The sequence below is a fragment of the Meleagris gallopavo genome, chromosome 2 (genome assembly GCF_905368555.1).
Source record: "Meleagris gallopavo chromosome 2, MGAL_WU_HG_1.1, whole genome shotgun sequence".
NCBI classification, from domain to species: domain Eukaryota; kingdom Metazoa; phylum Chordata; class Aves; order Galliformes; family Phasianidae; genus Meleagris; species Meleagris gallopavo.
In genome coordinates this window covers 67,546,928-67,573,641 of record NC_139405.1, presented here as the reverse complement: position 1 = coordinate 67,573,641, position 26,714 = coordinate 67,546,928, and the positions used below count along the sequence as shown (strand labels likewise).

Below are 26,714 nucleotides of genomic sequence, written 5' to 3'. Positions count from 1 at the left end.
CCAGACCTGCGATGCTATTATTATTAATTGCACTTTTCCTACTCGGAAGGCCAAAGGCGGGCTGGCAGCTTCTGAGGGAGCCCCTGCAGAGCTCCAGGCATCTCAGCCCCCCTTCAGCCCTCTGAGAGTCCCCTCAGACTCCCACCAGGAGCTGCATCCCCACGGCGGGGCTAAAGCGAAAGCGAAGCGCGGCCCGAAACCCTCCGGGGGCGGCGGCAGCCATGTGACAGCCGGGAAGCGGCCCGACCGCGCGGGCCGGCGGGGCGCCGGGGGCTGCGCACCCCGCTGCGGGCAGGGCAGAGCTGGGCCGGGCAGGGCGGGCGGCTCCCCCCGTCCCTCCCCTCCGCTCCCCGCGTCCCCCCCGGGCCGGGCCTGGCGCCCCGCAGCGCTGCCCCCGGCGGAGGGGACCGCCTCTCGCTGCCGCTCATTGGGGTGGTCGTCTCTCGTATTGCGCGGTTCTTATTTTCATCCCCAGCCGCTCCTGTCACTGTCGTCGCCGTTCCTCCCGCTCGTCCCGGCCCCGCCGCCCCTTTGTGCCCGGCGCGATGAGGCGGCCGCGGATAGCGGCAGGTAAGCGGGGCGGGTGGCAGAACTGGCGACCCTCGCGGCCCCCGCCTCAGCGCAATCCGCTCCCACCCCGCCTCCTTCCGCAGCCTCCGCGGCTCGCTCCCTCCTTCGTCTTATGCGGGGCTGTACGCAACACCGTGTTATCACCGCCGCCCGGAGGAACCCCCTCCGGGCCCTTCCCAGGCCGCCCCTTCTCGATATTAAACCTGCCTCCCGCCGCGCACCTCCCTCCTCTCCGTCCCCCCCTCCCCCCCAACACTTCGTGCCTACTTTGATTTGTCGTTCCCCCCCCCCCCCCCCCCGCCTTTTTTTTGGTTTCCAAGGGACTCCTCTCCAACCTGTCTGTAGGTATGTTTGTGTAACCAGACACTAAGAGTAGCTGTCTGCCGGGAGCCCCCCGAGCTTAGTTTGCATTCAATAGAAGTGTTTGTTTTGCAGGTTTAAACCTCCAGACGGGTTGAAGAACGCGCCCGAAAGGAACCACTTGGCAGATTTGGTTTCCTCCCTTGAAGCCCCACTGGACGTGGAGCAGGTGGGGGTCGCGGGGTGCCGGGCTGCGGGGCGGAGGGGCAGGGGCTGGGCAGCGCCAGGCGTCCGCTCCCGTTTGTTAAAAATAAATCCGACAGAAGTTGGCACATTGCGTCGTTTTAGAGAAGTGGATTCTCTCTCCAGGATTAACGTAAAAGAAAAAAAAAAAAAAAAGAAAAAAAAAAAGTCGATGTTTGAAGAACTGCTCTTTCTCAACCCGTAAATAAAGAGGAGATGTTGACAGTTTGTGAACGGGAACAAAAAAACCCAAAAAACAACAACATTTCGTTTCTTGAAGGGCATCAACAATTGTGAGGGTGGGAGGGAGAGGAAGGAGTTTAACCATTAACCTTTATCTGGGATTGTAAAGAAGTTGAAACTCGCGTTTCTGAAGCTTCTTTTATGCATTTGCTTTTCTCTTCTTCCCCTGTGTTTCCCTTCCCTGGAGATGGTGAGAGGTAAATGAGGGCGGTGGTGCTGGCGTTACAGAGCGAACAGGCGGTGTTGGGGCGAGCAGTGGGGGATGAGCGCAGTGGGAAGGTGGTCTGTGGTGCGGGGGGGGGGCATAGCAGCGGGGCTGGCTGCAGGCTGTTCGCTTACATTTGGGGTTTTGCTTTTGTGCCTCCAGATCCTTCGCTTGCAGACGCCCGAGGACGGTTTGCAGAAGGTAAGAGCCTTTCCCCAACACTTCCATCCTCGGGGCCACCTGAGCATTTGGCCGAACGGATGAGGCCCATCATATCATATCTGTCCCCACGTCCCTGAACAGTGGTGAGGGGCAGTGTGGGGGCCCTCTGGGCACACTGAGGGCACCGGGAACGCAGCTCTGCACCCAGATAGTGCTGGAGCTGAGGGATTACTCCCTTCTGAAAATGGGACACCCTTCCGAGGAAAGGACACCCTTTGTTTTATGAGTCGGGATGTGTAAATTTAATAAAAGTGGAGATGAAGAGTGCAGTGAAAAAGTTAATGCTATGACTGCTTGTTCCATGTGAAAGTAATCTGCCTAATGTAATTGGTTGTTTCCAGCAAATAGTACTAATTTCAGTGTAAACTGGAAAGGAATATCTTGTGCTTTCTTAATTTTCAGCTTTCCAAAATGTGTTGTGTGCTACTTTGCATGGTTCTCGCCTGGAATAAAAGGACTCTCATTGCTTCTGAAAATAAACCGTGCCTAGGCAGGGAAGCTCTCCTCGCTGCGGGCTGAGTGAAGTGAAAGCAGGAGGTGCTGAGGGGAGGGGATGGGGAGAGATACAGGATCATAACATTGGGCAGAGCAAGTGCTGGGGGGGCTCTCTTTGTTTCCTTGTGAGCACTGCAGTTATAAGCTAAATACTCTGATCCAAAAGATGCAAAATTAGGTACTTTCAAATGGCAACCCTAACAATTGTAAAAAGGCTCTGCCATTTCTTCTTTAAGGACAGCGTCTTGTCTTGACGTTATTTTGTCATTCTTTTCATTAGCAATCGAAAATACACAGACTGAGTAATACTGCTTGTTCTCGTGAGTTACGGTGGAACTCAGCAGCGTGCTCAGTCCTGAGCAGTTCCTCTATTGCCTTCCCCCCCCCCACCCCAAACTGAATCCCTGCCAGCAGCAAGTGTGCTGATACAGTGAGCTGCAGGATTCGGGCACGACGCCAACTCAAGCAATTTAAATGACATGGTTAATAGTACCTCCACTGTCCTTATCACACAGTAGTTGTCTTTAATAAAGTCAGTGAACTTCCAAGTGATAATTGTGAATGACAAATTAACTCAAACCCTAACCCTCCTGTTCAGATGAATTCTGTTTTGCTCTGACTGATTTAAGTACTGATTTCAGTTGGACCACAACAATTTGCAAAGCATACATCTCCTCTAAATACATGATTTCTTTCAGGCAAATAAGAGTCAATTAGTTTGTATGAAAGTATTTCTGCAGCATTCCCATGGCTTCTCCTTTTAGCAGTGTCACTTTATTAAGTGTTTCAGTAGTAATAAGTTTACGTGGGGCACTGCATCCTTCAAAGGAATATTTATCAAACACTTCAAATAAGGAGATAATTTTACATAAAATTGGTAAGTCAGTATAATATGTCTAAGAAGTTAAAACACACTATAATTCCTGTAAAGTATTATTTATGGAAGTGAAAATGATTGCTCCATCAATTTCGGTTTGAAATGAGTAACCTTTAAATAGCAAGCAGTTCATATAATTTCAGAAGTATCCACACTTAGAAGCAGCATGCTGTTTCACCGTGGGAGTTTTGAAGTTTTTTCAAGTACCTCTAATGCTCATAGCGACTTTTTCCATTGTAGAATTAAAAGATTACGATGTAATGTGAAACTACAGAGGAAGCAGAGTAGTACAATTGACAGTTTAACTGCAAATTGCCTATATGATTACTTAGATTATGATTCTTATTTTTGGGGAGATTTGATCCTCAAAATATCTTTGCCGGATCTCATCTTGGTGATTTCCAAACTTGCTAAATCTTGCCAAAAGCCATAGGAGCACTCATGTTCTCAGCAGCTGTTAAGAGCTTGCTAAGGCACTTAACAGTAAATGTTTCATGTCTTGTGCTTATGATTGAAATACAGTGCTGTGTGCTTAACTGTTAAGTTTGGGAATACTGTTCCTGATAGCCAGGACTGTATTTTTGAAAATTACTATAATAAATTCAGATTATATCTTGTCACAAATTTGGTTTCTTGTTCCCTTTTTTTTTTTTAAACAAAATTAATTTATTATAAACTAGTGAAAACTAAGTTGACTCTACATTTGTCTTAAAAGTAGCGATAATTAAATAATAAAAATTGTCAATTACTTTCTAAAAAGCCTTGTACAAATGGATCAGTCAGACAAGTTTGTTGTTTTTTTGTTTGTTTGTTTTTTAACTTTAAGGGTGGCCAAACGTATTGTAGCCACAACAGAAGTGATTTAAGTACTGGCTTTTGTAAAAGTGAAATGCCCAACCTGAGATAGTGCTGAAGTGGTAGCATGAAACTTCTGTGGCCCTGAGAATAGGACAAAGAAGGAAATCTGCCTCTATGTATAATTAATTGTATATTATGAATGTTCATTTCAGTCTTTTGCAGTGTGCATCTGTTCTGTTTGTAAAAATTAAACATTTGTGGGTTCCAAGTAACATTTAGAAAAATACCTGGTGATAAGAATAGTTCTAGAAACAATTGCTGGTAGTTGATAGGTTACTCCTCCTTTTTGGATGCACTGAGATTATGACTGTGGCTTTTCCGATAAGCAGGACGTGACTCTGAAAGCGATCGTCATTGTTACACTTTGTAATTTATGAGCTTTCTCCCCCCCAGCCCTCCTCAAACCTGATAGCTCTTTCAGTTTCACAGTTGGCCTCATGTTCCACTTTTCTTTTTCCTTTGAAGGCTGGGCGGAAGGCTTGTCAGTGTGTGCAGCCGCACTGCTCAGTGCAGGGATGGGTGGCTAAGCTTGAAACCATATGGGTGTCGCTATTCAACAATTGTTGCTGCTGTTCCTGATTCCTCTTTCTTATTAAAACCGATGTTTGGGATCTTTTTATTAGCGTTGTATCACATTAGAAACCACATGCTTAACATCACGTACTTACATAATGACATTTTGAAAGATAAGGCCTTTAGACTTGCTTCTTTTGGAGGAAAACTGAATGCAGTTAGCTTACAGAGAAAAATGCTCAGGTTCAGAAAGGTTGCCAAAATGCCAAGGTGCATCTTGACCAAATGAGTGCAGGGCCTTTTCTCTCTAGCATACATCTTTCTGTTTTATCCCCCCTTGTTTGTCACGTTCACTACTTAAGACCTGAAATCACTAACATGCACAGTGAGCACAGCCTTACTACCCTGAGGAACACTACTGGAGTGCTGGAGTAGCTGGAACAATTTTCAGTAAAGCAGTGACTGGCCCCTATGTTTTCAGCTCCTCAGGGCAGGGAATTGTCTACAGTGTATTTTCTGTAAAGGGCCTGGCGTGCCTGTATGTGCCAAAAGATGATAAATAATAACAACCAGTAGTTGATAATTTATGTAGGCATTTATTTTTTTTATTACGGAATTTGCCTATAGGGTGCTTTCTAGCAAAAAGAAAAACGCCCGACTGGCTTCCAGCTGGGCCAAGATGTGCCCTGACGGCGGGAGCAGCTTTCAGTCGAAACAGAGCACACATTTAATCAGCGGTATCTTCTCTGAAGATGTCGGTCCAAAGCATGGGCTGGCGTGAATCAGTCTAACTCCACTGAGATCTGTAGAGCCACGGCTGACTTGCACCAGATGATGTGAGTGTCCTTTTTGGCTTTAGCAGTTTTCCTTTAATCTTCCTGCCACTTAAACTTTTACTATGATCTGCCCACATTCCAGAAGCATGGAATGAAGATGGGATAACGTTTCCCTTACTTTCCTCCTCCTTTAAGCCTTTTGCGCATTCCTGTTGCACAGTGGTGTATGCTTTCTGAATTATATGTACTCTAATTCCATCTTCAAGCCTGTGAAAGTAGTCGTTCCCCCCAAAGTGACACCTGAAAAGGAGTGTCATTATTTTCAGAAACATTCCTGTCTTGCCTAGCTTGCCAGATGTAGGTATATTATAAATAGTTTCCTGATTGAACTGTTTTTATGGTTAAAGGTTCCCAAATTCTGCTGTTAGGAACTCTCTCATTAGAAATCTGTGTGAAGTGAAGAAGTTCAGAAACATTGCCCCCCACATCTATTTCCCAGAATCGTTTTATTGTGCCTGCCAAGTGTCTTAATGTTTCAGTTACTGAACTGCATCATCCATATGAAGTAATTGAAAATGCTAAGTGTGTGCATCTTGTGTGGTGAGAAGACTCAAGCAATAGTTAGGCAGTGAAGAAGAGAAATAAATTATTCTCCTTCATCTTCCAAGCCACTTACAAGCATTTTTTTAAAGCAGTGTTAGTAAACTTATTCTTCTGAGACATTGGAAAACTGTCTTGGAGTAGGGAGGCACTCATTTTCCAAAGTTCGAGCTAAATCTTCTTTCTTATTGAAATATAATACATTTTTTAGAATTTCAGCACAACTGCTTTTGACAAATCTTGCTTTCTTAAGCAATGAAGTGAAGTAACTGGCTTTGGTAGATAGTTGCCCCAAATTAGAAAGATAGGATACTTGGGTGAGTGTGTGTGTGTGTGTGTGTGTTCAGATTTGGAAGCAAATGAGAAATCATGAATCCTACCCATGCCCCCCCAGCAGCTCTGAGAGGAATGTGATTAACTGCATAATCATACATTTTTGCTGAAACTTCTCACCTTATGCTCTTTTTTTTTCCTGATGTTTATAAACTAATAATATCTTCAGTGAAAAAAAAAAAAAAAGCAATAAGCTGAAAATATTGTGCCCAGATGCTGCACTAAAGAGAGCTACACAGAAATGTCTGTATAGCCTGATAGAGAGTGATTTCTTCAAGTGGAAATGAGCATACTTCACTTCCTTTGAACAGACTGGAAAGTGACTTTCCAATTTGCCAGTTCTTCTAGAGCTATAAAGGACTGTAGTAAGTAAACCTTTCACCAAAATTTTACTAAAGCAGGAAAGATTACAACATCAGTGTAATGTTGTACAATAAATGTACAACAACAACATGTAATTACAACATCTCAAGTGATTCAATAGAGAAATGTAGAAAACCAATATTACATGCAATTAATTTGATTCTTGCATGCACTCAGATCTAGATTTCATTTGTTGTTAGGAAAAGCTTTGATTGGAAATTGTGCTGCAAAAGGACAAGATGCCAAAATTAATGCATTTTTGTCTTTGATTTTATATTCTGTTGGTGATACGATCTTTGCTGAAAGTGAAAACATAACTAAATTTTAAACTTGACTGTAAGGCTGCGTGGCCACTTTCAGAAATGTGTTGTCTTCAGTATACTTCCCACTAGTGAGAGAAGAAATGTTTTCAGCCCTTTTTATATCTATGGTTTTATTTGTTGGAAACACTTTGCATGTCTGAAATTAGTCCTGATAGGACATCACCTCCAATTGAGTTAAGAGCATTAATACCAGTTGAAGATCAAATACCATACTGACCGGAGACTTCAGTCCTACTCAGATAATTTTCAATGAAGACAGATTTCATAGCATGTTATTATAAGGAAAAGTTCTAGATTTTTATCCAAAGATTTCCTAAAAATATAAATGTATAAGATGCTTTCACAGGAAAGATAAGTCCTGTTATTTTACTGTGATAAATGGCGTTCTTATACTTCTGTAGTATTTACAAACTTCAGGTAGTGAGGAAGAATCAAAATGCCATGCTGCTGCACTGTAGATTTTTATGTCAAGTGATGTTTTTGGGGTTCCAGATACTGCTCTGAAATTTAATTCATGGAGAGATACATAAAACAATTTTTCTGTTCAGTTCTTGAAGATTTTACCGACTGCAGTTAATGAAATAGACAATGATTTTGTTAAATATTTTCGTTTAAAGTATTCTGAAAATTAAAAAAATATATATTTCAGGAATGTGCAAAACACAAGAAGTAGATGTTGGAAAGAGATTTTGGGAAAGTAAAATAAGAAAATAAATTAATACGTAGAGTTAAGTAAAACTGGAATCTAGAAATGAATGTTTCTGTTTGTGATTGCTTTGTCCATAAAGAGAAAAAAAAAGCTCTTGACAGGTTTTTGGTTTTATAAATATTGCAACTGAATTTTAAAAGCATAGAAGTTATATACTGTAGATTGCTTTTAGCTATAGCTAGGATTTTTTAAGGCTGGATCTCAGGATTTTAAGTTAACTGGAGGTCACTCCCTACCAGGCACAAAAACTGCACGATTCCTACTCAAGGAAGGTTTTTGTTTTGAAATCAAACTTTTTTTTTTTTTCCTATACCATAAATAATTCAAGTAATACATTGCGCTCGCTGCTGTCAGTAACAGAACTCCCGTAATTTTGTCAGATGGGGATTTTATCCTTCCACCCTTGCTCTGCAGACACGCTTGCGCAAGTTCAGCGTCCAGTTCTCTGAATCTGACTGCAGTGTGGGGGGAACACATGGGCTGTGCGGGCTGAAAGTTTGCGTGGGAATGCTTGCAAGCTCAGAGCCTTGTACTGTAGGTCGGCCTGTGCGATTTCAAAATGAAAGTGTATTCAAAGCCTCAGCAATAGCTACCCTGACTTTGCATGTGCGTTTGTGGAATCCTGACCTCTTCTAGTTCTTTTTCTGTGACTTTGTATGCCGAGTTATGTGTAATAGAACCTACTAATTAAATAATAATTTGAGAAAAAAAAAGAGAAAAATATGTCTGACCAAAGGAATTGTTAGAAACGACACCGTTTGATAAGATCATCTACTGAAAATAAGGGGGGAAATGAGATCTGACTGAGGTAAAACCAGGTAAATAGCTTTCAGCTCGGCTTTTGTTATTCAAGAAGAAAAAGAAACAATAGGTGCTGTTTAGAGTCAGGAGCTGCCCTTCTAACCTCTGCTGCTCTTAAAATGCCTGAAGGTTATTGCATGGTTCACGGTGGCTTTTATGCCTGCAGTTCAACTTTTAATTTTCTAACAAAAGGGGATGTAGCAGCAGCCTACTGATAAACACTGCGCAGAACAATCGGAGAGAAAAATGGACTGCTGGATTCCTCACGCTTTTTTCCTCCTTTCCAGTTACAGAAGTATGTTGGCATGTCTTTAACGGCAAAAAGCAGTGCCTCCAATATTAAGGTGTCAAAGCTGGAGACTGTTTTTTTTTAAAAAGTACAAACTGTAATGGGATGCATTTTTGCATTAAATAGCCCCAGCCAAGTGAGCAATTTCATTGCACACTGTTGTGAGGAGAGGTCTGAACATTCACTGGGGCTGCATCTATTTCCACAAGATTTCTGATTCTTGCTGTGCTGGCAAAACTGAGTCAAGCTTGCCTTAAACTCAGCCTTCCAGCATCAGAGCTCCTGCTGCCTGGCTCAGACGCACATTGGCTCATGCTGAGCAGGAGAAGCATCCTTTCTCTGTGAGTTGGTGCTCAGCATAAGTAACGCAGAAGAGCTTCAGGCTACACGTTGTTCCCATCCTTACGTGCACTGTTTGAATTTGTCTGTGCAGTAATTGCTTGTGTCCAGAATACCCTGCTTGCTGGGATGCCTGTGTGATCTGAGGAGAGAAGGGGTCAGCTTCTTAAGGTACTGTTTTGCAGCACAGCTGAAGGTAGTGGAATGTAACAGTTTTAGTAATGTACACCTGTGGGTATATTATAAGAGAGTATCTGTTTGTGTGTTTTCACCACTGACATTCAGATCAAAGGTCTTGGAGGTGTTGTAGTAAGAAAAAGGGAAAGGGGCCGCATATCTCACCAACTCTGACCTGTTGTCTTGCTTGTTTGCAAATTTTCACTGGATAATCGGTCTCAAGCCAGCTTACATGAAATGAGTTATTTTCAGGGGTTCACTTCATGCATGTGGGTATTCAGTTAAAAAAAGCAGCAGATTTGCATCTCCTAAGTGACTAAAAGAGGAAACACTGTCCACAAGTGTTGCTTCTTAAATATTGAATCTGATGCCCAATCTTGCCATGGACAGAGCTGAAATACTGCTGCAAGTACCTAAGAAAGTTTTCCTGTGAGGTGGTGATTGTTACTGCTGGATGGCTGATACCAGAACGGCTGACAAGTAAGCTAAGAAACATCTTCAACCCTTTACAGACACATACCAGCTTAAGCATCTTCAACACTTTACAAATACATGCCGGCTAAAACAAAAAAGCTGAGAAGGAGCCTGTTCTTGCCTTCCAGAGGAAATGTATCCCGAATGGAGGAAGATCCCCCAGGCCCTGGAAGTTGTTTAATTAATCATCACTTTCAGCCTGCTCATTAAATAGCTTTTCTTTTCTTGCATAAGCAGGTGAAAAAGGTGATTACACCTGAGAGATATAATGACACCTGTCAAATCATCCTATATTGTTAAGCACTAAAAATATATATATATATTTAGTTTAGTTTTAGATAGGCAGAACAAGCAGAACCATGCTTGCTTTTTTTTTTTTTTTTTTTATAGGTTATGTGGTTTTGTGCTGTTACATATTTGCACTATAATAATATGTGCTATTACATCTGGCAGCAATTCTCATCCTCTGTAACTGAACTTGCTTATATCAGAAATACTAGTGCTTTTATTTATTAAGGTAGAGAGAGACTTTTACAGTCAGTGTTTTGCTCACTGCTGTGACATTCATGAATTTATTTCTCTCTAACAAAGTTGTCTCACATTAGAGTCAAAACTGCCCTCATCACAGTCTTGAGTAGCTTTCTGCCTCTGTTGCATTCACATTTTGGTTGTGATGGACATCTTGGCAGCTTATGATGTAATTTATCTTGTTGCTTCAGCGCTGGGGCCCTGTCAGCAACAGGGAATGTCAAGAAGAATTTTCCATTGGCTCAGCTAAGCCAGGAGCAGCATTGGGGGGGTTTTACATGAGGATCAGAGCATGGGCATGGCCTTGAGGAAGTTACATGGAGGTCTGGCTCTGAGGCATATTTGGTAAGAAGCGAGGAGGCAGAGGTGTGAGGTAACTGTGGTCATGTAGAGCTTAGCTTGCTGTCCATGTTCAGTGTGTGGAGGACCTCTTGCAATTTTTTTCTCAGTATGTTGTGGAAAGCTCTTAGGGCTTTGATAATACGCATTTTTCCCTGTGTGGCTCTGCAGTTCCAGTTTGCTCTAGATGAATTCCTGAGGCACATTGTTTGCTTAGTGTGTTCAGGCCTGAGAAATCAGCATCTTACCAGCGGATAGGGACTGTTGTTCAAGCAGTTTTTTGTTTTTTTTTTTTTTTTAAGGACTTTTTCAGAGATAGCGAGTCAGATAAAGTTCCAAATTTGCTTTATTCAGATTTATTCCATAGAAAATCAACAAGCTGTGTATAATTTGCAAATGTTTGCTTTGGTTGCACAGTTGTCACAGCGTGTTCTGCTAGTCCAAGGGTGGGGAAAATATGCAGTAAGGCCTGTGACACCATTTCATACAACCCTCGGCCACATGGTTTTGTTTTACGTTTGAGTTCTGCTGGCAGGCACTAAAAGCGGTGTTAATTCTTGGCCTGCTAATTTAGCTTGGATGGTCTGTTCAGCTATCTGCACAAAGAAGGGTTACTGGCCTTGCCTTTGCCTGTCGCAGCCATGCTACTGCCATCATAAGGTCTACAGCCACTGGCGTTGTCTTCAGTCAATTTTCCTTGCTCTGAAAGCAGCAGCACGGTCACTTGTCAGGTGGTAGTTGTTGGGGTCCCCCTCCCCCTCTGCACTGCTCAGCCTTTTAGAGGTCCATCTAGTCCACCCTTGGTAATCTGAACAAAGTGGCATTGCTGTAAGAGGTGCTGCTCCAAGATGGCTGAAGCTCTCACTTTCCTTCCATTTCAGCCTTCTCTTGGCACAGCTCACATCCAGTAGAGCAAGCCACAGAAAATCAAGTACCTAATGCAGGGTTATCTCTCTGATAGGGGATGGACTAGGGATTGACTTTGCTCTATTGCCAGCAGCAAAGATGGGGTGGGAGCAGAAGGCCTAGGAAAGGAGTGGTAGTGCTTCCATAGTACCAATGTCATTTAGATACCTTGAAAGAGTTGTAAACGTGCAGCTTAGCCAATCCTAACAAGAACGCTTTCCTAGCACCACAGTTACTACACAAATTTCTAGGAAGGAAAGGCTCTTTAATTGTTTTAGCACTAGAAAAGGAGTGGTAGTGCTTCCATAGCACCAATGTCATTTAGATATCTTGAAAGAGTTGTAAACGTGCAGCTTAGCCAATCCTAACAAGAACGCTTTCCTAGCAAGAATGCTTTCCTAGCACCACTGTTCCTACACAAATTTCTAAGAAGGAAAGCTTTTTAATTGTTTTAGCACATGTGCACACAAGGAAATGAGAAAAGCAAAGGGCCTTTTATACTTTTCTGTTAAAGAGCCTGAGAAAGGTGTGTATGGGGGGGGTTGTTTGTGTTAAATCTTACTGAAAGCCTTGTGGTGGTCAGTGGCTGAGAGTTGCTCTGTATTGTCATATTATTTTTCTTTCTGTTTGGATATTAAATATCAGCAGAACAGGTTCTAAACTAGGGAAGTGTACCACTTTAACTTCTGCTAAGACAAATCCAAGAAACAAGGGTCCAATCTGTCCATCTTCATGCCTCTGTAATTGCAGTTTTCTATGAAAGACTTGGCAATAGCACAGCAGGCATTTTTGGCTGAGGCATGGAGTCTATTTGCAGTATTTACGTAATTTTTTTTTTTCTGGAGGAAATGCCAGTCACTGTACTTCATACTTAAGGTGATCAGCCAGTGGGAGAAAATGAGTTGCAGTTCAGCTTGCTAAAAAAGATAAAATACTTTCTGCCTAGGTTTTTGCCTTTCAAATATCAGAATACTTTATCTTCTGTTTTGGAGTTTTGTTTTTTTTTTCCCCCAAGAAAGGCTACAGACCTAAAGCAGGAGCTGTCTCAGTCTGAGATTACATTAGATTTGTTTTCTTATTTTGATAATGAGCTCAAGGTTAAAATAAACAAAAACAAAGTATGAGAGTATGACATACATAAACTTTAACAAACAAAGGTTAGTAAAATACATACAATGGTACATATGATGTTAAAAACCATCAAAAATATGAGTTACTCAGAGAGTTCAAGGAGAAGAGATTTTAAAAAAGAACAGAGAAACGGGGATTTCTAATACAAAAATAAACACGGCAAAAAACATAATGCCTCCTTTCCTCAGAATAAAGTCAAGATGGGTTTGTTTAAGTTTCATCCTCGCAGTCTCTTTGTTGTGTTCCGGTGATTCATGGGATAAAGTGATTTTTATGTCTTTTTCACTTATATTTAAGTGGGATTTCTCCCACATAAACAAAGTAACACACACTCAAAGAATCTTTCTGCCTCATTTAAACACCCCACCTTATCAAAACTCAATTTCCATGAGTGATGGATCCTGGCTCTTGATGGGAGAATGAAGTATTCAATTACCTTATTTTCATGTGCTAATGAAGCAGAATGTGGCTTTAGGGGGTTTCTTTTCAGCAAGGTAGCCTGTTTGGTTATGCACATGCAGCCTTCTTATGTTTCCTTCCATGTCTCTGTCTACACTCAAGCGGTGGTCTTAATGGGTGACAGTGGCTAATCTGTCTGCTTGACAACAAGCCGTGGCCTTCTTCAGCTCAGCAGGAACAGTGCTGGCCTGTAATTAGTGAAGCCATCAAACCAACTGTTTGGCTCAAAATGATTTCTTTTGGCACCTCTAGCAACAGCTTTATATGCTGAACATCTGACCAGTTCTTTATCTCACTTTGCATCAGGGAGTGCTGATGTAAGGCTCTCTAAACTCCAAAACCCTCAACCTGAGTGGCAAGTTTGTGCTTCTGTAAATCTAAAAGTCTGTCCTCAAATTGGGAAATGCAAAGTTTAAATGTTTGCTATCTCTTGTTAAGCTCTTGTTTAAGAGTACAGATGTATGTGTGGCTGTGTCAAGTGGTAAAAGCAAGTTTTTTATATGGTTATCACAGTGCTCTTCATCTGAGAGAGGCCTGGATTGAGCTTGGGTACACAGAGCTGGTGTTCAGTGCTGATACTCCCGTCCTCTTGCATACCCAGCATCACCTCCGTGAGAGGAAGGGTTGAACTGGTGGGGCTGTCCATCCTTCTGAAGCTTTGACTTTATTGCTTAGCTGAAACAGTAGATAAATGTTTAGTACACCAGAGCTCTTCAGTACTTTATGTGATAGCCACATAGCTGCAGTTGCGTGTCCTTTTAGCACTGTATAATGAAAATTAACACTTTGTGGGGGTTTTCCTAGTAACTGTGCTGGGAACAACTGTCAGCTTCACCACAATGGATGATAGAGGGAAATAACCACACAGAGTTACTCACTGCCAGTTATGAAGTTGGGGAATTGGAAAAAGGCAACAAATTTCCCTTTTTCCTTCCCCAAACAGATGAAATAAAGAAGCACTGCAAAGTACTTTGAAACAAATATCCAAGCTATGATTCTTCTTTTTTCATGACGACTTCTAAGGAAAGTGAGGGCTGACCTAACTAGCCGAGGTAGATGTGAAAAATGGTCACGTTCACCTTTCCTGTAAAGCATTGACATGGGGAACAACAGACTTGGTAATATGAGTTACACTTTCTTGCCCAACGATTCATAAAAAATGTTCCTAAGAATTACTTACGCAGCTGCATAACAAATTCCAGCTTCTGCTGACCTGTGGTAACTGGTAAGTAAAGGGAGGAAATGCATCAGACACTGAGTAGTAAGCAGAAGTTTCTGTGAGGTGCAGCATGCTGCTGAGTATCCTGGGTTCTCCTGCAAGAAAAACGGGGAAAAAGGAATCCATGAAAACAAAAAACTGAGATCTTTGGATATACTTCTGATATAACCTTTCCCAGTGATAATAAAGTACCTGTAGCTGTGAAGTCTTATTATGAATTAAAACAGTAGTAATAATAGTTCTCAGCGGTCAACCAGGAGGAGATTTCTATTTAAAGAGAGCTTTAAAAAGTTCTTAGGAGTAGAATTTGTTAAGGCATGATGAGAGTAAGAGGCAGCCGTGTTCAGTGAAGTTACCTGGCTTAGGTTTTAAGTTAGGCTTGGTAAAGCTACTAGGGGGTGAGTACTAAATAAGCACAGAAAAAAATTAGGTAACATCATGACATAAATTACTGCTGAAATAAATCGCAAAACTGCATTTGATTAATGCAGTAACATTACTGGATTACAGAAATAGGGCTGATACAATGTTCTGCAGTAGCCATTCAGTGTGGCTTTTGTGCAAACACCCCAGCCGCCAACCTGGCTCCCAGGAAATTCACCTCCTGGAAAGGAAATTCCCAACGCGCTTCCCCTCCCTTCAGCCTTCCTCCCCTTGCGGGGGGGATTTCCATGCTCTCTGTTAGTTATCTCTGGATGTCCTATCTCCAGAGTGATCAGAGTGGAAATAAGGCGCAGTTAGAGCTCTCTCCAATGCTGGTAATCTTTGGCAAACATCCTAACATAGCGTGATCCGAAGGAAGTCAGAGCAGCTCTTTTATCCTCTGAATTTGGGAAAATTGTCCAGAGTTCTGCAGCTAGAGTTGGGTAAAAAGAGACTTTTGTGACTAATACTTTGTTTGCCAGAATGTGCTGTTCTGGAAACCAAAACGATTAACTCATTTGGTTATGTATTATTTTGTTGTTCTGCTTAGGAGTTGGGAAGTTTTTAGTTGAAACTTTTTTTTACACTTTTAAATTTCGTTAATCATTCTCAAAACGCAGCTTCTCAGAGTCCCCTTCAAAATAAATCATGCATTTGAGAAAAAAAAAACAAAAACAAACCCTCACATTTTGTTTGGGAACTCTTGATGAGACATGTTTTGTTTTGCATTGCTTAACATTATTCATTAGTTCCAAAACAACACATTTTCACTGCACAGAAAAAAGCCCTCCTGCCCTTTGAAACTGCTTTTGAAACAGTTCTTCTCCCTCCTTTGTCTGTGTCCTTTGCTTGGATCTCTGTATCTTGCAGATGCAATCTGGTAACTCCATGTAGCCTGAAGCTACCGAGGCTAACTTTCCAGAGTTTTGAGAAAATGAAAGGAGCAACGTAGCAGAATGTCTCCTGACTAAAAAAGTAAACCGTTATTGCATTGCTGCACTCTTTACTGTGGTCAGCTTGGCATGAGCAGATGCTTAATGTCCACTAAAGAATTAATAATAAACTGCGTGTCTATTTTATAAAAGTGTTTTTCTTCCCTGAAATAAAAAGAAGCTTGTTATTTCTTCAGTTATGTGTGCTTTTAGCTTAATTTCCAGGTGTTTCTTAATTGAGAACATCTAATTGAAATTGCTCATTTTGACCCCATGTCCATTTTGTTTTCTGATCCCCAAACACCACCACTTTGCTCCGCCATTTATTTTGGCAGTGTTGCAAAGGTGATCGTTTCCACAAGTATGCACGCTGAACTTTGTAAAAGTTTGTCAACTGTGCTTTTTGATAAAATTTTTCTCAAAATAACTTTTTTTTTTTCAACACTTTCCATTTTAAAAGCATGATGATAGGAAAGAGAGAAAATATTTTATGGTGCCGTAGGAAATAATTTCTATACTATTTTATATTGAGAAGGAATGCTGAGTTAATTTTACAGTGAGATGTGCCTTGTGGACTGTGATACAGCTTTGCATACTTATGCATAATTCCATCACATTAATTTTGTGTGTGAGCAGTTTTCTTACCGCATCTCATCGAACTAGAGAGGGAACTGTGAAAGTTTTCTGATTATACAATATGGCTTTTGAATACAGTAGGTACATACAGTGTAAGCACTGATTTTGGAGTTCTGAATGGCAGTAGTCAGTGCCTAACAATTTGTAAGAGCTTTGTGTGTATTATTACTTCAGAGATGCCAGCTTATATTTACCCTATCAAATGAGAAATACAAAGCCAACAGTCCCGATAACTGAGTAAAACTAAGATGAATTGAGGGAAGAGTACAAAAACAGAAAGACAGATCTCTCTCTCAAATGAAATGAGTATGAACCTGAGACTAGCATTTACATCATGCAGTTTCTTGCCTATCAATAACCTTTTGCAGACATACAGAGCCATTTAATTATATTGTGGCAGTACAGGCAGACGTACATCTCAGGAAACCAAAAGCATTTATGGTTAAAAATCCATACTGCTGTTTTAAATTCAGCCTGCAAACCTTCATGCATAAATAGTCTTAAAGCTGTGTTCAAGACTGCTGAATGTTGGATTTTGCTTCAGATTCTCAGTAATCTTCAAGAGCAGAGCAAGTAAGGCTTCTCTAGTAGCCTGTTCTTAAAGCAACCAGAATATGGTAAATGTCAGAAATCCACATCAGAAATAAGAGGTCGCACGCTCTTTACCAAGCAAAGATGAAGAAAAAGAGCTCTTTGATGTGGCTGTAGTGTAGTATCAACTTTGTCTCTAGCAAGACTTCTGCACTGCAAACTTGATTTGTGTAAAAAAGGCTGCCGTGCTACTTGGAAGTGCTGATATGGGCTTATCCTCCCAGTTGTCTGCTTCTCCCCCTGCCTTCTACACCTCTTCTGTCATCTCTCTTTTGGCTGTCTTGAGCCTCAGACAGCCAGTCTTCATTCCAACCCAGCCACCTAAAAACCCTGGATAATCCCATTTCGGTGCATAAACTAGAATCATGATAAACAATTGTGCAGCAGCTGCTGGTTGCAGGCATATGGTGGTTGGAGATGAGTGGGGGGACCTCAGATGGGCTTCAGGTGGCCAACAGTGCTTCCATGTCTCACTCTGGTTCCTAGTGCAGTGTATATGGCAGGTTCTGCACCTACAGCAATTCCTGCTGTTGCTGAATGTACAGCTCTTCCCAATATTAGCAAAATCACTCCACTGCTACTGCAACCCCCTTCTGTGCCTGGACCAGGATCTCTGTGGGGAGCACCAGAGGGTGCCTGTTCCATGCTTTCCTCTTGCACCATCCTCCTTTGCCCAGACACATCACTGTACAGGAGCTAATTTTGGGGTGTGATGTGGTAGCTTGAAACAGGACAGTGCCCCTCTTTTAGTCATAATTATTTACAGCTTGATTCATGTATGTGGAGATATGAATATTGTTATGTCTTCAAATACTGCCTTTTTTAGACAGTGGACATGGTATGAAAATGATAGATGAAAGATGAAACAGCTAAGGACCTGGACTGGTGAAACTTAAAATATCTTTTTTGGTTCAGTTCTCTATCATCTTCATATTATTTGTTTATGCCCCATCTCCATCTCTGCCCTTCTGCTGCACTCTTTTCATGCTGCCACTGTCTTTTAAGTAGCTTTATGTTTTGGACAAAAAGAAGCTATGTATTGTACTCATAAGAAATGTCCTTCCATTCACATTGATGTAATTATGCTGTTTCACAGGTCATTGGTCCTTGTATTTCATCCTTGAAACAGCGATGGCTGGTTTGAGGAACAATCCCCAGCTCCTGAAGATGTGCCAGCTCCTGAAGACATGTTAGGGCAGCCACTCAGGCATGTATGAGAGGGTTTCACTTCCTTCAGCATTCAGGCCGCCTGTAAAGATGGCAGCGAATGCAATTTAGCACTTAGCGAGGGACACAATCTGCTTGACTTCTGTGAACCAGTGGGGTCTCACCTACCCTCTCAGCAGAACAGCCATCACTATAAGAATGGTCAGTGGTCTGCTATGCTGCTAGCATAGCTGCTGGAGTAAAATACATAGGAGACCAGAGGACAAGAGGAGGGAGTTCTGGCTTCAGGGTGCCTGTTGTGCGGTCCACATAGGCAGAAGGACAAGTAGAATGAAGATAGGTTAGGCAACTTGCTTGTGGCCTGTCACATGTTCCAGCTTCAGGAATATCAACTCTTTGAAAGGGTAGATATCAGCAGGACAAGGGGAAATGGTTTTGAGGGATGGAAGATTTAGGTTAGATGTCAGGGGGAAGTACTTTACAGAGAGAGTGATGAGGTGCTGGAACAGGCTGCCGAGAGAGGTTGTGGATGCCCCGTCCCTGGAGATGTTCAAGGCCAGATTGGATGGGGCCCTGGGCAGCCTGGTCTAGTATTGTATGGGGAGGTTGGTGGCCGTGTCTGTGGCAGGGGGGTTGGAGATTCATGATCCTGAGGTCCCTTCCAACTCTCACCATTCTGTGAATAGCTGTTTGTTTTCCAGAGCGTATTACAGAGTATTTACCAGGCCATACAAAATATGTGATGAGGAATTATTATACATGATTGCATCTGCAGCTGCCAACATGCAAAAAAAAAAAAAAAAGAAAAAAAGGTGATTTTTGTGAAGTTTGTGGTGGTATCTTTAGATGGAAGGGTGTTGTTTTGGGTTATGATGTTGTGATGTTTACATGCAGTGTGACCAAAGCTGGTGTAGCACAGTGAAGCTGAGGGCCTGTGGCTGAAAATTCACCTGCCCGCTACCTTGCAGGGTTTCTTTGAGGTGAGAGCTGTAAGCTCCAGGTGCTCCCAGAGCTAAGACCCCCTTTGCTGCTGTGGTGTGTGCAGGGTGACAGAGACTGCAGATGGGTACAGCTACCAAAACAGGACAGGCGGGATTATAGGAAAGGCAGACCTTTGATTTATGTCTCCTGGTCTCCTCCTCAGCCTGTGCATCAGGTCTTGGATGTCACTTGTCAGCCAAGCAGTTGTGGTTTTTTCCAAGCATTCCTTAGGGAGCAACACATGGTATAAGATGACAGAAATTATATGATTTCTTCTTTCTCTTTTTCCTAACAAGACGATTGCAAAGAAGATATTGTTTTAGTTGGCAGTCAAAGGAGATTCATGGCTTCTGGCAAATCATTCCACCCTGTAGTCTTTTACTTTTGGTTGCGTGGCTTAATACCTTTGTATTTGTTAGAGCAATAGCTGTATCACACGTTCGCACTGCACATCAGTTTGCTGTCCAGGCACTTCAGGCCACAGCTTTCATGAGGGTTTGTTCCTCCACACATTGCCTGCTTGCGTTGGGAATCTCTCTGCTGTGCATCAGAGATGTGGGCTGCCTCCTGCTCTGTGAGAACAAAAGAGGGCCCAGCAAGTGGCTCATGGCTGCTAGCTGGGAAACAGCCATGACCTTGTTTGTTTTGAGCTAGTTTTCGGATGAGGAAAGCATCGACATTTCTTTCCCCTCCTTTTAAATTGATGGGTGGAAGCAGTCCTTGGGATTTGGCTATTTTCAAAACAAAATATTTGACCTGAAAGGTAATATTTATAGCAGGCAGCTAATAGAAAACACTCTTGCCCTCTCTCTGTCTCTGCTTCTTATGCGTATGTGTGCATGCTGCTGGTTCCCTTTTGGGTCTGACCTCTCCTGTGCGCACCATAGGTTCGTTGCCTTCACCTCCCGAGGTCCCCTTCTTCAGAGACATGAATCACTGGAGGCGGCTGGGGTTGGTATGCGGGAAGCAGGGTGCAGGAAGTTCACGGCAGTCCTGTGCCATGCTGACCCTGTGCAAATGTCCCCTCCTGCTGGGGTGATGGATGGCGCAGTGGCTCCGCGTCAGTCACTTCTGAACCTTGAAGGTCATCCGGGAGAACTTATTCTCTCTTCAGAAAAAGCCCCTGAAGGGATGTTGATTTAGTGACATCTAGCAAGGACTGACCCTGTCAGTCAGCGTAATAATGTTGTAGCAGGGAATGATGTTAGCGTCAGGTCACTGGGTCTTGGGCGAGAGGAAGCGGTGGCTGGGCTCCACAGAACCGCTCCTCCTGGGTGGCTGATGGGATCTGGCAGGTGGGAAGGGATTGTTTTAGATGAGATATCTGGCTGATGAGCAGTTGCACTCCTGGCTCTAATGTGGCAGCAAGCACTATGTGTTTTAAGTGAGGACAGGGTGAGGCCTTTTCCTTTGCTTCTAAATAGGCGCTCTCACTTTTTTTTCCTTGAGGAGAAAAATATGCCAGGAAGGCAGCTCAAAATGCCCATGTAAATAGAAGTGGTGCCTGCAGTTTTTTTAAGTTCCGGTTTCCTATGAAGTTTGGATTTGAATAAATCAAATTGCCTCAAGTTTGGACTCCCGTGTACGTCCTTAAGTCTGTGATTGTTCAGTGGGGTGGAATTTCAGGTAGATCCTGGGCAGACAGCAAGGAGAGAGAGTGCCTGCACTGCTGTGTGCAATGCGGAGGGCTGGAAGCAAGCTGGTGCTAAAGCAGCGTTGGACTCAGATGGGAAGACCCATGGAGTGGGTCTGTATGAACAGGCCATCAGGGGGATGGAACACTGCATTCCTGACCTTCCTTCCCCATCTCCCACAGCACAGATCAATACTCAGAAAACAGCCCCTGCCCGAGATGCAGCGCCTATAGGCCTGCCAAGGAGGCTCTCTTTACTCAGTTCTTTACTCCGACCATCGCTGCTGCTTTAGCTAGACATGAAAGCATGTAATATTTTTATCCAGCCCAAATTGGTGCTAAGCCAAACAGCAGTGACTTAATGACCAACTTAAAGCTGGAGACCTGACACAAAATTCAGCATTCTGCAAACATCGAGAAGTTCCAGTTTTCAGAACAGCTATTACGGGTTCACAAATAGAGATCATACTCTAAACAAGTTGGAATTTGAGTGAACTGAAGCTGAGTATTTATTAAAGCTGTATTTAGACTGGGCTGTGATGAGACTGGATTGCAGAGCTACAGGCTGCGATCAACACTCAGCAGGAGGTTATTTAGATTAAATACCAACTGTCTTGGAATGGTGGGAAAAGTTTCAGACAGAAGTTTTATTTACTGTTTTTTTTTGTACAAAGTTGTGGGCTTATAGTAATATTTCAGGAATTTTGTTTTACAGATAGTTCTTCTCCTTGAAGAAATGTCCTTTATGCTCTGCAGTGTTCTTGAATTCAGCTCCTCCGTTGTATATCTGCTGATGAAAACAGTTCATATCCAATTTGCTCCCTTGCTTTATCTCCTTACTGTGAGACTGTAATCATCCTTTTGCTTTCAGTCTTTTTTTTTTTTTTTTTTGCCAAGAGGAAAACAAGACAAAAAAGACAGAGAACTTTTATTTTAAAAAGAAAAAAATATATATCTGTGTTTTGTTCTTGAAGTTTTTCTCTATTCTGTCTTTCCTTTTCCATTTTTCATGTTGACCTTCCTTCTCACCTTTTCTTTTCCTGTGTCTTGTCTTACGGGTGGGCTTGCTCCTCCCTTCTCATCTACTCTTTTATTTTAAAGTAAGAATGGTGACTGATTGTTTTTTCCCCTCATTGTTTATCTGCTTGTCCACACCTGTTTCTTTCACTCTGATTTCCTTCAAGTTTTAGCATGCATTTTCTCTCTGCTTTTTGCTCTTCATTTCTCCTCTGTGATTATGCCCTGTCCCGCAGCTCTCCCTCTCCCCCGTTCTGAGCTGCCAGCCCCGGGTTTGCCTGGCCCTGTCCTGCCTCAGCAGCAATCTTTGCAGTCATGGTTCTGCTGGCACCTTCCCATTTCTGCCAGCACACTGGCATTCAGTTTGAACACTAGTGTCATTTGCATCATTTTATTTTGGGGTCAGCCTTTTCAATAACTTCTGTGTGTAGGAAGCACCATAATGACTGTGTTGTAGAGCTAGGCTCGAAGAGTCCACTGACTTACTTTCAGAATGAGTGAAAAGTGTATAAAAATCACAGAGAGGAAAAATGATACTCATGCAGTTAATGTCCTTATAAACAGAATGAGTGATTCCGTAAACAAATGTGGCAAGCATCTCCCTAAAATGAAAAAAAAAAAAAAAAAAAAAAGCATGTTTCCTGTAATACTACTTTGTGTTTATACGGGGTCTCTAGTCTATTTCTGGCTCCATAATGTGAGCAATGCAAAATACTGGAAATTATAGCTAGACTGCTAAAAGTCTCCAGCCCTTCTCACTTAGTCGAGTAAGTGAGGTTTCCTGTTTCTTGTTGTTGTCTGGCTACTATGGTGGAGGTATTTCTGTACAATCGCTAATTATATCTAAAAGTTGTTGTTTTTTTTTTTTTAAGTCGCTCACAATTGCTGCAAAGATTTCCAGAAAACAGCTCTGGTAATTGTTTTATATCTTTTGCCCCCATTACTTCATGTGGCATTGTGGACGTTCCAGGTGAGACCATGCCTACCAAAATCTGGCTATGCTGTCCTTGTTCACAGCACTGTGACATAAATCACCGTCACAAAGAGTTTCGGTTTTGCTGGGCTAAATTTATGCAACTGCTCTCAAAAAGCCATAGGGAAAGGCAGAAGCACATGAAAAACAGCTGAATACTAGAACAAAACAAAGTGTCTCGGTGGTCAGTGCATGGCAGATGGGCAGGAGACTATCTGTAGAACAGAGGCTGATGAGTGACGAGTGGTACTGCACGGTGTAAACTGCTCAAGCAACCTGAATTCTGGTGAGAACCCTGCATGTCCCTCTGAGAGCTGTGCAGTACAGGCTTGTGGCATCTTGTTAAAAAAGAAATTGACACGGATTTTGTACAGTACATATACTTTTCAGTAACGATTTCAACAAAGTTCAACCCTATAAAAATTGTAAAAATTGTTACAATGAAAACCTTTGATCAGAATCTACTTGGGCTCAAACTGAAACTATCTTGTTTGATTTTCCCCTGTCGGAATGAAACCAAATACTCATTAAATCACTGTAACAGCATTTAACATCCTCCTGTCTTTTAAGTAGTCTAAAGAAGTTTTTGTTTCCAGCAAAATAATTTCACCAAAGTCACATTTATCATCTGAACTTTGCTAAGTAGGTTAATCAAATCGTAATTTAATATCTGAACCACAAACACAGTGTCAATTGTGCAAAGCTCTCTCATTACACTTTCAGGCCTTACATCCTTGCTATTCCTTTTCCATCCTGCCGATTTAAAAATACTGTAATGTTTTTTAAGCTAAGAGCTTTTTAGCTTTTAGTCAGCAACCATAAGTGAGCCACCTCAAGTCAATTAACATGCTTTTCAGCAGCATCTCCTTCAGTCTCTTGCAGTGTTTAAATGCTGGCTGTTTCTTAGTGCACCTATCTCATACGAGATTTTAGCGAGGAGGATCCGATATATATACGCAGTTTCATCTCCATATTCTGACAGTGACAAAACTGGCAATACATTTCCCATATGGTTTTTAAAATGCCAACATCACTGAAAGAGAAAAAAAATTAAAGAAAGTAGCTGCATGAGTCCCCAGTTCCTGTTCTAATCTAATACTCTAATATTATAGGGTAAAATGTGAGAGTGTAGAGAAGGCAGCAGTGAGCTTCTGGTGTTATCTTTCTTATGGGTTATCTTTTGCAGGATTGGGAGGGATCGATCCTTGGCTCGAATTCATTGACAGTGTGGCTTATGTTTTGCAAGGTGCTCACTTGCAGGAATTGTACCTGATGTCCCCTAGGCATAAGCCTCCAATGGGGTGTGCACCATGGCAGCTCTGTTTTTTATACAGTCAGGTCCATATTTGGAGAAGGTCCCAGTTAGTCTACTTCTGTGTGAAAATGTTTAAACAAGAAATTTTAAAGCAGTTTGAGATTTTGTGCCAAGGTCTATGACACTCTGTCAAAATCTCCTATGAGCCGGGCCACTTTAGGAAGTCTGCTCCTTCTGCTGTTGCAACATCTCTGTTTTGCAGAAAATTCAGCATAAAACTATAATTAATAGGGTTATTAAAGCAGACAAGCAGCCTCTCTAAATTCTAGCACAAGTCCCCGTTGCTAAGTTGCTTATTCATCGGCAATTAAATATACACATATATATATATATATATACACACACATACACAATGAATATCGTTTTCTATTCTGCTAATCTAAAGAGAAACATTCTTGTTCTTCATGTAAACAAGGGAACTGTAGTGACCTTCCTATTTTGGATTTCATCAGTACGTCACGCAGTTTATTTTCCAAAATCTAATAAAAAGGATGGGAAAAATTCTTTGAAACTCATTAAGATGAACCCTAATATATATGATTTAAAATGTGGTTTCTTTGCTTCTACCAACTGTTCGCATGCTATGTTATACTACTTGTTTAAGATCTCTCACATCAAGACGTGGTGTATAACAAAGCTGCAGCTCTCACCAGAGTAGGGGTAACTCTCCAAGCAGAGATTTCTACTAGCACAAAGAGAATTCCTGAGAAAGCTTAAAGGCTGCTACTTATTGTGGTAGCCTCTGAGTCTAAATAATGACTGTGCAGCTTGAACCTAGAGTTCCCAAACTGCTGCCTCATACCAATTACCAGGAGGATATTTTACATCTCAGCTGAAAACAAAACTCCAAAGTTTTGTTTGTCGTGGCTTTCTGCAATATGTGTCTGTGTCCTCCCTTAAAAATTTGGTCCTGGTTTCTGACTCTGAGCAAATGGCAAAATCTCACTTAGAAAAATTCAAGTTTTAACTTGGTTTTGTATTGAGCCCTTGAATTTTATTATCAGTCGTGAGATTTCAAATCAAGATCATGGGTTGATACAAAGCTTTACGCCATCAACAATTTGACAACCTATTCCCAAAGGCAGTTTACAGCTTAGCACTTGCAGCACAGTCAGGGAAGTTTTATGTGATCCTGTATTTGTTCTGAGCGCTTACTGTAGCTCTGAACAGCACGGCTTCCAACATAAGTGTCATAAAAGTAAGAAAATACACATTTCTCTGTCACTGTTAATTTTATATTGAGTTGTGATAGATTTATGAAAGGAGCTATGCATAAGAAACACTATTTATTTCTATAATGAAATACTATGGAAAATGTGTCAAAAATGGTAACCACGCTTTGATAAAAAAGGATGAGTTTAATGCATTAAATATATAAAGGTAGTTTTGAATTTTTTTTATATTATTAATATATTTAGATTAGAGGGGTATATATGTAAAATACCAGTTCTCTAAACATGGACTGACATTTCCCATGGCAGCAAAACTAAGTACTCCCACTTGCCAGATAGGCAATTTAGTGAGAGAACAGGATTAATAACCAAGTTTTTTGTTTGCTTTCTCCTTGTAAATGGTTTATTTTGGACTGATCTCAGGTTGGATGTGTGTGGAGGGCATCAAGCCATGTTCTGAGGCAAACCTGCTTTGTTACGTTTGGAAAAAGTGGTTTGGATTATAGTTTCCCCTCAAATGATTAACAGGCACAAATGATGTTTGATTTTTACTTGCCTTAAATTTAAACAGTGTTCAGTGACAGGGTAAGTCAGAATTAGTTTGGAAATCATACAACTGTTTGTGTTTGACCTGGTTTCTACAGTTAGATGAGTTTCCTTTTCCTGCATTAAAATATCCATAAAAACATGCTGAAAATTTCAAGTCTCACCTAGTTACTCACTTTGTTGTGGGTGCTGCTATCTTTATGAGTTTGATCATACAAACACTTACGTACCGATGTTCCACTTGATGGCCTGTTAACACACACAGTACGAATAAAATAACTTCTGTTTCATCTAGTTTTAATGTGGCCTTCTTCTCGGAGAATAAGAGATGGAAAGATTGAGTTGAACAACCTTTTCTGTCGTGTGTTTAGGACTATTCCCTGAATTCCTGACTCTCACTTGGCTTTCTTTTTGACTATTTTTATTACTTATCAGCTGTGTGTTACTTAATACATCATCAGATACCCATGTTATTTAGGTAGGTGCTTCTTTGCCCCTGCAGCTCAAGCAGTTAGTCATGTTATTATTATCCACGGAGCATGTTTTTCCTATGGAAAGACGGGTAGCTACGCTGTTTATAAGTTGGCTACCAAGAAGGCGTAAAACCCCATACAGTTCTGACTGTTCCTCTATACATGGAAAGTACAAAATAATTTAAGAACTGTGTTTCTCTTTTTTACTCAGTTGATGTTCCGAATAAGATTTCAGCAGAATTGCTTTCGTGATGCAGCAAAAAAACTGGCCAAGGTCTCCACTGCTTTTACTCTATCTTTCTTTCTCTCCGTGCCCCTTTTATGTCTTGCAAATTGACGTTGTCGTTACCTAAATTAACCTCTTCTGAATTTGACCCCCCCCTCCCCCGTATTTGGATCAAGCTTCTCTGTGGGTGGGGCAAAAAGTGAACTCTCCTAACATACAGTACAAATTAGGTCTTTTTAAAAACAAAGACTTCTCTTAAGAATAGCTCTATTTTATTTCTGACAAAAGAAGGCAAAACACAAGTACGCAGTAAATCAAAAAGTCAAATGTGTGTAAT

General features: G+C 41.7%; 1 protein-coding gene across 2 annotated transcripts in view; it reads left to right on the top strand.

Annotated features, from left to right (window-relative positions):
* The first annotated feature begins 240 nt into the window (after window positions 1–240).
* The window catches only part of PRDM1 (PR/SET domain 1), a 98,779-nt gene continuing 72,305 nt past the window's right edge, over window positions 241–26,714 (top strand). Inside the window, exons 1-3 of one of the 2 annotated variants that reach the window (XM_085217573.1) lie at window positions 241–570; window positions 1,006–1,099; window positions 1,724–1,762. The gene's annotated coding sequence lies outside the window, so the exon portion shown is untranslated. Of the gene's footprint in view, window positions 571–1,005; window positions 1,100–1,460; window positions 1,554–1,723; window positions 1,763–26,714 lie in introns of those variants that run through there. The other variant, XM_085217574.1, reaches the window with a different exon arrangement.